Source organism: Ictidomys tridecemlineatus, chromosome 3, assembly GCF_052094955.1.
Source record: "Ictidomys tridecemlineatus isolate mIctTri1 chromosome 3, mIctTri1.hap1, whole genome shotgun sequence".
NCBI lineage: Eukaryota > Metazoa > Chordata > Mammalia > Rodentia > Sciuridae > Ictidomys > Ictidomys tridecemlineatus.
This window is the reverse complement of record NC_135479.1, coordinates 26,641,765-26,656,662: the sequence shown is the minus strand read 5'-3', so window position 1 is coordinate 26,656,662 and position 14,898 is coordinate 26,641,765. Positions and strand designations below refer to the sequence as shown.

The 14,898-nt window shown below is 45.5% G+C and overlaps 1 long non-coding RNA gene across 3 annotated transcripts in view; it reads right to left on the bottom strand.

Moving 5' to 3' along the window:
- LOC120884126 (uncharacterized) overlaps positions 1-14,418 on the bottom strand; it is a 132,581-nt gene extending 118,163 nt beyond the window's left edge. The window contains exon 1 of one of the 3 annotated variants that reach the window (XR_013436130.1): positions 14,247-14,418. This is a non-coding gene — a long non-coding RNA (uncharacterized LOC120884126). Of the gene's footprint in view, positions 1-4,010; positions 4,465-14,246 lie in introns of those variants that run through there. The other 2 variants (XR_005726377.2, XR_013436129.1) reach the window with 2 other exon arrangements.
- Positions 14,419-14,898: the final 480 nt, after the last annotated feature.

Genomic DNA, 14,898 nt, shown 5'->3' with positions numbered 1-14,898 from the left:
GGAAAAGTCATTATGGAAAGATGATTCTCTCCTCATGGTAACTTGCTGACGTGAGTAAGTCATCTTTGATATCATATCCAAGTGACATTTGGGGTTGAAAAACTATTTGTAATTCACGAATCTTCTTGGATGAGCAACTTCAAACTGTATTAGCAAAGTACAAAATCTGAGAAGGCAAATAGCAGGTCAGTCTCTTTTCTTCACACACCTTAAGAAAACAGCTCTTTCCTCCCTGCTGTGGTCTTTCTAGATGGCTGGAGTCAAAGTCAGGCACCCCTAGTTTTTAGCAGTCCTACAGATGGTGAGCTTTAACTAGGCTTTGGGAATCTCTTGCTCCTGTCTTGGAGGACTCCATGTACCTGGGCTCTTTTGCAAGGAGGGACTTTGGGGATAATCTTATCTTACAATCTCATTTTACAGATGAGAAAACTGAGGCCAAAAGAATGACCCAAAGGCAATCAACAATTAAAGATATGAGCTAGAAAAATATAACTCTAGATAAGGCAGAGGGATGGGAGGGGAAGAGAGGGGGTATGGAGTTAGAAATGATGGTGGAGTGGGATGGACATTATTATCCAAAGTACATATATAAAGACATGAATTGGTATGAATATACTTTGTATACAACCAGAGATATGAAAAATTGTGCTCTATGTGTGTAATAAGTATTGTAATGTATTCTGCAATCATATATAAATTTTAAAAAATTAATTTAAAAAAAGGAATTCCTTACACTATAAAAAAAAAAAGAGAGACAGGGCTGGGGATGTGGCTCAAGCGGTAGCGCACTTGCCTGGCATGTGTACAGCGCTGGGTTCGATCCTCAGCACCACATACAAATAAAGATGTGTCCACCGAAAACTAAAAAATAAATATTAAAAAATTCTCTCTCTCTCTCTCTAAAAAAACAAAAAACAGAAAGAGAGAGAGAGAGAGAAAAGAGAGACACTAAAGTAACCAAAGGTGAACCAGAGCAACAGGTGATGCTCCTCACCGTGAAATAATATATTCAACAGGTTTTCTTTCTTTGGGGATCAATGTCACTTCTTTGTGCCACCAAGCTAAACTCTGAGCCTTCTAAGACCCTTCCAAAACAAAAATAAAAACATGCATTGTTAGGCTTATTTTACAGATGAGGAAGCTGAGGCTGAATTGTCCAAGGCCACACAACTAATAATACACAGACCAGAATCCTAATAGAGTTTGGCCTGACTCCAAAGTGCACTGTTGTCATCCTTCCTCAGCCTGGGGAATGTGCACAGGCTCATGGCTGAGAAGTTCTGGAAGCTGAAGCTCAGCTGGACTTTGAAAGTGTGATTGCAGATAAGCTGCTGGGCTCCTGAACCTTGCTGTCCCAGATAAGAACCCCTCCGCTTAGCTGCCAGCAGATCCTGCAGCAGCTAGATGCTCCAGACCACCTGAAGATGCTGCAGTCACTCTTCTCACCATTTCTCAGAAGAAGGTGCCTTTTATGCATGGAGTAGCTAGGAGTCCCTATCTTTAACCTGTCACCACCCTGCCTTAGCCCCTTTCCTCCGGCATCAAGAGGCCAGCCAGTTTTGAAGACCCCCTATCAGGAGACTAGAAAACCTTCTGAGACAAGAACTGGGGCAAAGGTCTAGGAGAGGCATGAGACTCAGACCCCTGTGACTCTGACTGGCACAGCTGTCCTCCAAACCAGGCTGCCTGCCTCCCCTGAGCCCCAGGCTTCACGCTTCAGGAGCCTGCTCACTCAGAGGAGCCACAGACTGCCTCTGTGTGCTGGGGGAAAAAGAAAGCAATTGATTTTGTTTGGGAGAATTTTATGTTAGTCCTTTTTATTATCTCAAGAAGGGTCATGAAATCCTCTAAAGCAAAATCAATTACAGCCACGCTCTGGGAGGCCAGAGCAGCCCTTTGGCTTATGAGCAACAGGCAGGTCTCCAGAGGAGAAGCCCCAGCCTTTGAGTTGCTGCTGGTCTGCTCCCTGTTGGCTTGGATCCAGGTCACCCTCTGCTCTTCATAAAGCTCTTTTGTCAACTTACCAAGGGACCTGCCCTGAAAGCCACAGCGTGGGGCAGGGACGGACACCTAGTCCAAGCTGGACCAATCGATTTGCTCTCCCAGAAGTTGGGAAGTCAGACTCAGAGCCAGTTAGCCTCCAAATGTGGGAAGAACTAAAGAGACATTACCCTGGTGGCCGGGGATGGTACATGATCAGCCGGGTGTTCCAAGAAGAAAAAAAAAAAGAAAAACCGTCTGAGCAGAGAAAGAAACAGCTGACAGGTGAAATGAATGACAATGTTCTGGAGAACCTTCAGACCCTGGCACCAGAGCCCCTTGACTGGACTTGGCTTCTGGTAGGAACTCGGGTAGATCAATAATCTCAGATAAGCTGGTTCAAGCTAGTTTGCGCTATTTGCAACCTAATATTCAAAGTGCTTTTTTTTTTTTCTTTTTTTCTTCTATTTGTTTGGTAAATGTAGGAAAAATTCTCCCACTCATTTGTTTAGTTGTTTTCATTAAGAAATAGTATGTTATATGAAATATCCAGAATATGGAAGTCCATAAATACAGGAAACATATGGGTGGTTGCCCCGGTGGGGCTGAGGGAGGGGGAACAGGGAGCGCCTGTACAGTTGGTCTGGGGTTTTGTTTAGGGGGTGATGAAAATGTTTTAGAACTTGATACAAGTGTTGCGCAATAGTGAGAGTGTACTAAATACCATGGAATTCGACACTTTTAGAGAGTTAATTTTAGTTGTGTGAATTTCACTTCAAGCAGTGTGCTCTACCTTTAAATACCAAGAAGACCCATTATACATGCAGAATTTGCCAGTGACTTGCTGAAGTATCTAATTAATGCTTCCATTTGTTCATTGGTGGTATAGATTATGTCCCAAGCACTGTGCGCCGGAGGGCACTGCAGAGCGCAAATGGACCCAGTCCTTGCCTAAGAGAGCTGAGAGTGGACAGTTAAGGAGCTGTAACACTAAAGCTCTGCAGGGGGCGTCCGCTGCTGCCCTGCAGGACCCAGCCCTACCTTTCCAACAAAGAATGTATTCTCTGCTTCCATGATGTCAATCAGAACCCTTGAAACGATTGGCTCAGGAAGGGACACGTGGCCAAAGGTCAATCAATCAAGACCTCCCTGGAACTCTTCTGCCACTGTTATTCTGAAAGCCCTTGTGGCCCCCACTGGCCCCACCAAGAGGCTGCAAGTATGGGATGCTATTTTGACCATCACGAGGAGATGGCTGGTTCAAGAAACTGAGAGAGAGAGAGACCCAGAGTGCTATAATTAGCCGCCCACTGATATTTCCAGCGATCAAGCCAAGAAATCATCTTCCTTTTTGTTTAAGCTAATTTGTGCTGTATTCCTTTCCCTTAAGATTCTTTTACTGTGAGGAGAGACAAAGGAAGTACCAGGTTCCAAAGAACCTCTCAGTGGGCACATGTATTAGAAGATCGCAGGTTATAGGATGTACTCTGTCCCATAATTTACATGTATAGGTAGGCTTTCGATGTTGATTGACTATTGAACGTTTCTACTCAAATGGTTGTTTCTGTACATCACCACCTTAGGATTTCTAAGATGTGTGATACTCACTGAGCCTTGGGAACACAACAGTGTATCATATCACCTCTAGGTTCTTAGAGAACAGTCCGTAAGAGAGATATTCCTGGGGCTCCTGGCAGGGGGGGCAACAGATTGAAGACATTCAGTGGTGGTGATAGTAAAGGGACAGCCTTCAGTCACCTGCAGCTCAGAAGAGCCTGAATTTCTCATGTGCAGTTGGCATCCTGCATCACGCCCTTCATCCCAACAGGACTGAGGCTGGTTCCCTAGCAACCCTGCTCCCTGCCTGTCCACCCACCCAGAATTACAGCCAATGCTTCCTCCCTAGGCTCCCTGAGATCACTCCCCGATGCTCAGCTTCTCAAAGTCTCTGTCATCCCTCAACTGTCCCCCAGGAAACACATTCTCACTCTTCACCGCGCAAGCTTTAGAGTTTATAATGTTCCACTTACCTTTCTTCATCAGATGTTTATGGCCACCCCAGGAATAGGAATCACTCTCTCCACTTATGGACGAGGAAACTGAAGCTCAGAAAAGCTGGGAAACTTTCCTGAGGACACACAGCTCGCAAATGGAGGAGCCAGGGTAAAACAAAGAGAAAAACAAATCACTCCATCCTTCAGGGTGCTGTCCTCGTGAATAAGCCGAACACTCTCCCACCCTGGCTTCCAGGCTTTGCCAAATCCTTCTGTGATCAGTCTCCTCCTTCAGTTTTCACTGGCCTGGGCTCCAACCCTGCTTCGCCTTCCTGGATGCAGCTTCCAAATCGTGTCCCCACCCTCAGAGACCATCTAGCCTCTTCCTATCCTACTTCGTACCACCAAGGACACATCAGAGGTCACAGGGTCATAGAACGGGACAATTGTTGAAAAGCACTGAATCCCAGAGTAACTGGGTCAGTTAAGTAATCACTTAAGTGACTCCCAGGGACAAGTTAATAAATAAGTTAATGATAGCAATACACAAAATAATTCAGGCTGGGGCTGATGTTTACAAAACTAATTTGGGTTTTGCAATGAAGAAAACTTGACCCCAGCAGGACTCTGTCCTGACTTCCTGGGGGGCCGAGGGGAACCTTCCCCCAAGGGCTGGGGTCTTCTGGAGAAACCAGAAGTAGAGCAGATTCTCCAGAGGGCACTAAACAAGCAGCAGACTGTGGAAGTGTGCTCAGTTTGACTTACAATCCTGAGAAAAGTGCCAGAAGGTGTTCTGTCACCAGGTCAGCCACAGCTAATGTCTGTGACAGGATCGGCCATGCCAAGCCCAATTGCTAGCCCCTGGTGACACAAGTCTGTCTGCACACAGCAGTGTGTGTCTATGTGCGTGCATGTATCTGTGACTGTGTGTAGTTTGGTGATTGCAGCATATAAACTTGCTGTTTTCCTAAGTCCAAAGCAGAATAGTATTGGTCATTGCACTCAGTTCAAACTAACACTTTAAAAACTGGAAAATTCCATATTCATGAAAGATTTATTCACCAACCTCCACTGAAAATGTGGTTCTCAACACCAACAAGCAACACAGAGGAACTGCTTGGTTTTCAGTTGACAAGTAAAAGAGATGGGGCAAAGACAGCGGGACTTGTTCCCAATTTCACATGGTCCCTGGCAGCTGGACAGCTGAGTGGGTTCACCCGGCACCTGTCAGAGGCGCTATCTGCTACAATCCAGTCAGACCCTTTGTGCTGACCCATCTGCCTCATTTGCTGGCAAGATTATCCTGTGCTTTACTTCCGTTTGCTCTTCCCTGTGTGGGAACATGAAGCTTCAGGTCTCAGAGCTCGGCCTGCAACTCCATTCCAGGCTTCCCAGACTGAATGTGCCTTTCCCTTCTGGCCCCCGGCCCCCTTGCTGAGCCCCGTTCAACCCCAGCATACCACAGAATGGCTCTTGCATGTATTTTTAAATCTAGGAATTGTCTTTCCAGGAAACTTCTTATTGTGTTTATCTAGGTCTAGTCTCCTAAAAAAAAAAAAAAAAAATGTGAGCAGTCATAAGAAAAACTCAAAAGGGCAAGAGGGCTGCTTCCAGGGAGAAGCTGGGAGCCTGGCCAGCTCATGGAGAACCTGGGGAAAGAGGCCTGGCTGATGGCAACCCAGCAAGAGACCAAGTCAGCCAAAAGGAACTGCCCGTGGAGGAATGAGCCCTAAGAAGCCAGAGGAGGTTGAAGGGTCTGATCTGGCTCAGGTGGGATTCTCCAGGAAAAACACCCTGCAGTGACCAACCCCGAATCAGGCCATGCTGCCCTGCTGGACATCACTATGGGCAGTCAGTGGGAGGAAGGAGAGGTGTGAGGAGGGAAGGACCCCCACCACACACATCCATCCCCAGTGGCTCCGGAAGTCACCAGACTGATGTAACTAGCTTTGCAATACCAACTGTGCCTCCCCATTTCTTAAAAAGCAGGTCATCTCACCAAAACAAGGCCCTGTATCTTGGTGATGTTGCATAAAGAGTGCAATATTTAAGACATTCATGCTAAAAAATTATTCATCGCTCATCTGAAATTCAAATTTAACCAGTGTCCTGTATTTTGCCAACAACATCAGGAAGATGGAGAAGCTCCCAGAGGGATCACAGAACCAAGTGTCCAGCCTATGATGACAGCCAGCCCTGGACCCCCACCACACACATCTATCCCCAGAGGCTAACCCCACATGTGCAGTCAGCAGGTGACAGACAAGCTATACTTCAGAGCAGGATGAGAGGGGTCAGCTCCCCTCCTGGTCCGCTGTCTCTGTGCTGCCTGGCACCCCACATCTAGGCTGGGCTCTGGCTCAATTCCTAAACTAAGGGTCTGAGGCTTATTGATTTAAGTAGCTCCCCATCCATGCCTGCTGATGATACCAGGAGGCACTGACAACCCCTTCCCCAAAACATAGCATCAGAGTCACACTTCTGGTCTCTAGAGAAGGATTCTTTTTTGGGGGGGAAGGGCACCAGGGATTGAACTCAGGGGCACTCGGCCACTGAGCCACATCCCCAGCTCTATTTTGTATTTTATTTAGAGACAGGGTCTCACTGAATTGCTTAGTGCCTCACTTTTGCTGAGGCTGGCTTTGAACTCCTGATCCTCCTGTCTCAGCCTCCCCAGCCACTGGGATTACAGGCGTGCACCACTGCTTCCAGCTAGAGATGGATTTTTTTTTAAATGGCTTTTTCTTTTAATTTTGATTATGATAGCTATAAATGATTATGCAAATTATTCTGTGAAAAAAAGAAATGGAAAATAGAGGCAATTCTGAATAAAAGAACATGACATAACCCTATAGTGCCGAGATGTTCTCTTGCAGCCTTTTTTGATTTGCATATATGAACTTTCCACGTAGCTGGCATCCTAATGCATGTTCACTTTTTTCTTGCTTTTTCACCCCATTGTTTTGCATTTGACATCATCCCATTTGATTCAACTTTACTCAATAAATATTTTACCAAATGCCTGCTCTTGCCCCGCGCTCCGTGTAGAGCAGTAAACAAGGCTGATACTGCCTCTGCCCTGGGCTGCCTGTGGTTCAGGGTGGGAGTCAGACATTGAACCAGGGAGATAAGAAGTGAATTAAATAGTCACCCACAAAGTCTGCCACATAATTTATCCTACACTTTGCTTTTGAGGAAATGTGTTCCTAGAAGTACAGAAAGAATATGGTAAAGGTTTGTATTCAAAGTAAATATTTTGTGTATGACTCTAAGTGGTAGAATATTTCAGTGAAAATAAAGAATGCCTCTTTGTAGTTCAGTCTCGACTCATGTGAACCCTGGAGCTTCCCAGGATTAGTACTTAATAAAGCACTTAATAAATAACAAGGGATTGTGACTCAATAAAGCACCATAAGGACTGTGGGGTCAAAAATTCTTCTACCACACAATTTTTGGTGATTGCCTACTGTTCCTTTGTGTGGAAAGACCATAAATTCTTTAATCTCTTATTCTGAACATTTATGTTGATTCTAAACATTGACTTTTTTCATAACAACAGACTTTGTCATTGAATAACTGTATGAGCAAACCTGATTATTTCTTTGGGGTAAGCTGTATAGTCTGACTATTTAAACAGCGAGTCCAGGAGCAGAGACTAGCCAGCTGTACACAACCCTTATTTTTTTTTATCCTCTTGGACACACACTGGAGTGTATTTCCCAGTCTCCTTTGTAGTTAGGAGAAGCTATGCCACTCATCTCTGGCAATGGAATAGAGGTAGCAGGGATGCTTCCACCCACTCTGGGCCTGGCCCACAAAGCCTTCAATGTGTGCTTCTCCATTTTCTTTCCACTTTTAAGAGTCTCTAGAAGCCATTAGTTGAAAATGGAAGAGTCACTAGAGAAAGGAGCTGTGCCCTTGAACTGCCATTTGGAGAAGAGCTACCCACTTTCTGATCAGCATGAGCTGTTCGGACTTTGTGTGAGCCAGAAATGAACCTCTATTGTGTTATGCCACTGAGATCTGAAGTTTCATCTGTTACAGCAGCTGGTGTTAACTGATACAAAAGTCCTGCACTTAATTCTCCTGCCTGATTCCAGTCCCTATTGGGCATCTCAGGTGGTAGTAATGCAGCAGCCCCCACTCCGAGTTTCCCTCAACAGTCACCTGTGCACTTCCCTAGTTTCACCACAGGGACCAGGGCCAAGCCTTGTTCTTGACGGTCTTCCTTCCTAGGGAGTTGGCACAAAATTGGGGCCCTAGGTGAAGCTGCCTTACCCAGCACCTCACCTAGAAAGACAACTTAGTGAAGGCTGTCATCTGCCTGTCCTGGGACTTGCCTTATAAAACCTCTGCATCTGGAAGACCAGCCCCAATTTTTTTTTTCATACAGCAAAAAGAATCTACACAAGTCACAGGATAAATAACCCTACAGATTACAAATCACCCATTCTCCAGGCTCGCTGGCGCTCATTCTGTGCCTGGAAACCTCTCTGGCATTTTGTCTTTAATGTCTCTTCCACCAGAATGCAAGATGGACTCTGCCGCCCTATTCTGAGTTACTGGAAGCCTCTTAATATGACTGTCTGGGGCTCAGATCAGCAGGGTAGAGGGCTCTGCAATCCCTCTCCAAAAGCCTCTGCCTCCCACTGTGTATTGGGGAGCAAGCAGTCTCTGTAGTTGGGAGACAGATGCTCTGTGCTCCTTCAGAGACAGTGCAGGCTGGCCCATCATTGTGCTGTGACTGCCATCTTGTGGCAGAGGTGGAGTAAGGCAGTGGGCGCCCCTGGTAGGCACCATGAGGACCCAAACCATGATCTGCCTCCAAAGAGAGCCATGAGAAGATGATCAGAATCAAAAATGCTTCCTCCCTAAGGGATGGGTGCTGGGGTAGAAAAGGGAAATAGGGGGGAATGATAGTGACCAAATTATATTGTTATATACTATTATGTACAACTACAATGCACCAATAAAAAATATGATAAATAAAATGCTTCCTCCCACTGTTTCAAAAAACCCTTTATTTTGCCTACCAAAAAAAATCTGTGCTTTCTTTTTAGCATCCTGCAAATGATATGCTTAGGGTATTATCTGAATTCGTTTTTATTTTATTATTATTAAATGATACATGCACATCATTTAAAAATTGAAACACCTAACCTTCAATCATCCAAACCCAGCCACTATAAACTGGCCAGCATTTGTACTTGGGGCAAGTCACTCCATGTCACCCACAAGCAGAAGAAGCAGCAGGTCCTACACAGTTCAGAGCTTTGGCTCTGGTGCTAGGCTGCCGGAATTCCTGGCTGGCTCTGCCACTCTGTGACCTTGGGCAAGTTACAACTCTCTCTCTCACTTCCTCATCTTAAAAAAAATCATTGGGGCTGGGCGCAATTGTACACACCTGTAATCCCAGTGGCCTGGAAGGCTGAGGCAGGAGGATGATGAGTTCAAAGCCAGCCTCAGCAAAAGTGAGGAGCTAAGCAACTCAATGAGACCCTGACTCTAAATAAAATACAAAATAGGGCTGGGGATGGGACTCAGCAGTTGGGTGCCCCTGAGTTCAATCCCCGGTACCCAAAAAAAAAAAAAAAACAGGAATTGGAAGAGAATAAACAGGAATAACAGCGGCACCTCTCTCAGTATCCAGGAAGAATTCCTCTGTAGACACTCAGCGCAGTGCCCCCCAGCACATGGGAAACCGTCTTGTTGGTCTTTATTGTGATGGATGGATGAACAGGCAGAGAATGAGATAACACTTTTAGGAGAAGACTGCTTAACTATTCAGATTGCTTTTTTAAAAAATAAAATAAAATAAAAACTTTGTTTTATTTTTATTTATTTTTATGGGTTGCTGAGGATCGAACCCAGTGCTTTACATGTGCCAAGCAAGCGCTCTACCACTGAGCCTCAACCCCAGCCCTCAGATTACTTTTTAACTTTAAAAATGGTGTTTGTGAAAAGAACAGGGAGAGAGAACCCATAAGTATAGAGACTAGGAACGGAGTATCCGAATCCCCAGGGTCCACAGGTGACCACTCACTCTGTGTCTCCCAGCTGGTTCTTAATCCCCATCGCCCCCCACCCCCCACCCCAGGGATGTTTCCTTTAGCTGTAGCAGTTCCCACGTGAGCAGTTCTCACTCAGGAGGAACAAGGAGTGCTAATAGCCAACTGGGGAGAGTTAGAATCAGGAGAGAAAACCCAGCCTGCTGTGGCATGAACCTCTGGGGGTGCCAGTTCTCATACACCATGTGGTCCCAGCTCTTCTTTCCCCACCTGGTGTCCATGGATCCTCCGCCACAGGTACTGAGGGAGTAGGTGAATGGCAGGGGTACCTTAAGAGCCACTCCCAGGAGATGCCCACACTGAGAAGTCACTCTGGCCAAATTCTGCTTACTATCAACAGACACAGTCCACCATGGAGCACCCCCCTGCCTCAATACCTACAGAGAGTACCCGAGACACACCTGTCACCTTGCCTTCTGGGTTAGATATCATCATCCCCATTTTGCAATGGGGTAAACTGAAACTTAGAAAGACAAGGCAACTTGTCTAGGGTAAGTAGTAGAGCTGGGATTGAAATTCAGGATCCGGGCTGACTGACCCCCCCCCCCAGAGCCCTTTCAAGTTCTTAGAACAAAGGGAAAGCAGAAACCAACTCATCTGAGGAACTCCAGAAAGCTTACACAGCAGGCCCCAAGACACATTCAGCCCAGGAGAGGAGTCCCAGAGGCATTTCGACATTTCCTTCTCAATCTTTGCCTCCTTTCGTAAGCATAGTGTCATATCATGGCCATCTAGAATCCTCGTAAAACTGCTTGGTTGGTTCACTCCAAAAAGATAACTCTTAACTTCTCCACAAAGAATCATGTGTTAAAATAAAACAATCATCTCAGATCATCCAGAAAATGCAAGATACCAGAGTGGAAGCCAAAGTGATTCCCTCCTCTCTGGCCTCTTTTCTACAAGCTATTGCCAACCCAGCCACCAACATGTTCAATTGAACAAGCAGGAGGCCATTAACCTGAGGCTACCTCTTACTTCAAGCTCTTCAGTAACAAACCATAACTTAACTTACTATGTAAACAAACTGAAATCTAATTTAGTAATATATATATATATGTGTATATATATATACATATATATATATATATATATACATATACATATACATATACATATATATACACACACAAAGGCTGGATTTCAACCAGAGGATCAGACCATATTCAAATGTGGCGAATGCCTGGCTGTCCTCAAATTTCTCTACTTTGTTTCCACCTCTGGCCTTTAAGAGTTCTTGGCTTACATTGTTGGGCAGAACTCTGAACCTCTTCTGACTTTGAGAGCTACTCAATTCATGAATTTTTCTTTGCTCAAATAAATTATTAAATTTACTTTGCCTCAAATTTTTCTTTTAATGAAAAGTAACTGACCTTTCTCAAAAAACCGGGCCAAGCTTGCTGCTCTCTCACCCAGCACCCTTCTCCCCCACCGCCCTATCAACAAAGAAGAAAGCCCGTGACCCCTCGTGTGGCATAGAAACCACCAGGTTTATCCTCCCCACTGGAGTGTGTATGTTATGAATGTCTCCCCCCGACCACTTCCTCCAGAATAGGAATATATACCATGGGGCCAATATCCTCCTTTTGTCCTCACCTCCCCAACTCCAATGAGTAAAGGCATGGACAGGTAAGAACATGCCATGGATGTCCATGGTGAGGCATGGGGAGGAGAAGCACAATATTCCCAGAAATGTATCTTAGGAGTCTGTAAGCCCATACATGTGTTCCATTTGAGTATTCCTGAGAAAGCCCCTAAACCTTTTCATGTCTTCATGAGCTTTGTAAACAGGCACTGGATTTGGATTCTAGAAACCAGGGTGCAAGTCCCAAACCAGCCATGTGAGCTTATGTAATATGCTCACCTTCCCTGGACCTCAGTTTTCTCAGAAGCATCACTGGGTGGGCTAAGAGTTGTCTCTGCAGCTCTAACTCTACAGTCCTCGGTCGTGGCCATCTCTTGGGGAAAGGAGAGCAAAGATACGTGTGAGCTTCCTGCTTCTCTTTAGCTCCATCTCCAGTTGTGGCCAGCCATGTTCCCACTCTTACCCTGCCTACCCAGAATGTGCCTGCCCTTTGTTTAAGGAATGAACCTCCTAATCTGTATCTTGACTTCATGTTAAAAAGACAGAAGCAGAATGTCCCATGAAAGATTAGGAGAGAATTAGAGACCGACGAGGCAATACCCACATTTTACAGGTAAGGAAGATAAAGCCCTGGCACTTTGAGGCGATAGTAGGAGTGAAATCCAGGACTCTGAGTCTACCTCCACGGGGGGACTGCAGGTTTTCTGATCATCCTGTCCTCATTTGGATTGCCTAGAAACACGGGGGCCAAAATGGCGCTAGAGACACTAGTAGGGTGTGCATGGAAATTACCAGTTCCAGGAATTCAGCCGCATCACCAGGAATTTCCATGATCCCAGCAATGGTGGTTTTATGCATTTGGAGTTAATTAAACAATTTTGCTATCTTATAAGGAAGTCAGGATAATACAATGGTTTATCCTTGGGATTCAAAGAGGGCAACAGATTCTGAGCCAAAAATACAAACGCTTGACTTGAAAACAACTTCAAAAGGTCCCCAAACTCAATGAAACCTACAAATAATCCACAGGGTTTTCTTGGACCCCAGATGAAGAACTCCTAGAGAAGAAACACCTCAAGTTTTTTAGTTAAAAGTCCAAGGTTTAAATCATGGTTCCATCACATACGATGGGTATGATCTTGGTGCAGCTTCCAAACATCTGAGCCTTCATTTCCTCATCTATGAAATGGGGCTAATACTTCCTGCCTCATAAGGTAGATGTGGGATTAAAGGAGATGGGAAGTCTCATAACATGCCACAGGGTTCGCAGTCTATCGCAATCGCTAATAGATACCAGGACTTTCAAAGTACCACACTCTATCCTTTTACTACATCTGAACTGTCATTTCAGCAACTCCAGAATCCAGGTTATTATCCCTGGTTTACACAAGAGGAAGCTGAGACAGTGAGTTGGGGATGTGTCCAGGATGGCAAAGCTTCTAAATGGCACAACCAGATAGTGGACACCAGAGTCCACTTTACTATAGGGTCTCCTGGAGTGACAATTTAATGTACTCCAAAAATGTGGTCATTAAAAACAATTTTTTTTTAATCAGATAAAGAAGACTAGAAAGAGACAGATCTTAGTGAAAAACGAGTTCACCCCAAGGCCTGTTTGCAAACCTGCCCATTTCACCCTTTTCTAGGGACTGAGACAGAAGCAGCATCCTGAGCCCAAGGGCAGCAGATGCCCCTGAAGGTCAGTCTCATCTAGGTTCCTTCAGATACATGTTTACATAGGCCGACACTGTCTTCAGATGCTCTCCATGAATCATCTCATAATCATCAGTGCTCATTACAGTTCTGTAGAGACTACCACTAGCCCCATTTTGCAGATAAGGAAGCAAACATGTTAAAAATCTCCTTCAACACCAATAGTTAGGAAGGGGAAGATCTGGGAGGAAACCCCAAGTGAGTCTGAGACCAAAGCTCTCATCTGCCACTCTAAACTCCTGCCCACTGCAGGGTCTCAGGAACAGATTCAGTACAATATGATGGTTAAGATCAGAGGCTTTGGAGTCAGACCCAAGTAAGATCCCTAAGAAGGGATCGTGGGGAAGGAGGTTAAACATGCACAAGCCATATACTGCACACCGGAGCTCACTCTGCCTAAGGTGAACCATTTGGATATGCTGGGACTCATCAGAGAAGCTGTCCCAAGGATGAAGTAAAGAAGTAGAGAAAGTTGACATTTTAAAAAAGGAGATCAAGGACCTGAACTCCAGCTAGAAACAGCAACCCATTTTGATTTCCAGAGCCCCTGGGAAGCTCAACCACCCATCTCAGCACCCAGTGCTCCAGCATAAACATCAGCAGAGCAGAACAGTCCCTTACCCACCCTCCAGCCTGCTGAACCAGACCCCTTCCCATGACTGAGTCTGGCCTCCAGCTCAGCAGCTGCAAGTCAGTAGGGAAGGTCAGCGACTTTCCAAAGGAAGAAGCATACAGTGCAATAAAAAAGCTGACACCCTCTTCCACATACACATCCTTTCTGTAAAAGGATATGCTCCCCCACCTTTCTGTAAAATAGTGACTACCCTTGGCCACACAGCAGAATTACCTGGGGAACTTTTTTTTTTAATGGCAGTACAAGTACTGGAGATGGGTATATCAAAAACTCACCAGGTGGTCATAATGTGCAGCCAGTTTGGGAATCCATTCTTAATTCATCACCCATCGTGTCTCCTCTGGGACCGATGGCCTCTTAGACCCCTGCTACTCAAAGTGTGGTCCACACAGCCTCTGCACCAACATCGCCTAGGAGCTTGTTAGAGATGCACAATCACAAACCCCAGCCCCGTCTCCTTGAATCTGAATCTGCATTTTAACAAGATGCCTCCGGATGATTCATCTGTACAGTAAAGTTTGAAAGGCACCAGTTTAGACTTTGGCTCTTTCTACCCACACACCACCCCTTCCCATCTGGACAATCAGCAGCTGTTCAACTGTTCACCTTGCTCAGCCTGATCAAGAACCAAGATGAACCACCGGAGTTCCCAAGTTCTAGTGTGTCTCAGCAGCACCTCAGCGGCTCACCTAGAAACAGACGTACCCAGGCCCAGGTGTGTTTAACAGGTACTCCCCACCCTGGGTGCTTTTGATAGAGGCGGGCCAGTGACCATGAGCGGAAAGAAAGCCCACAGGCATAGAAAGCAGGTAAACTACACCCAAATTCTGGCTCTGCCACTTGCCATCTATGTGAGCTGTAGGAATCATCCACTTCTCTGAGCTTATTTTCTCATCTACAAAAATCAGAATAAAGACATCTCAGCCG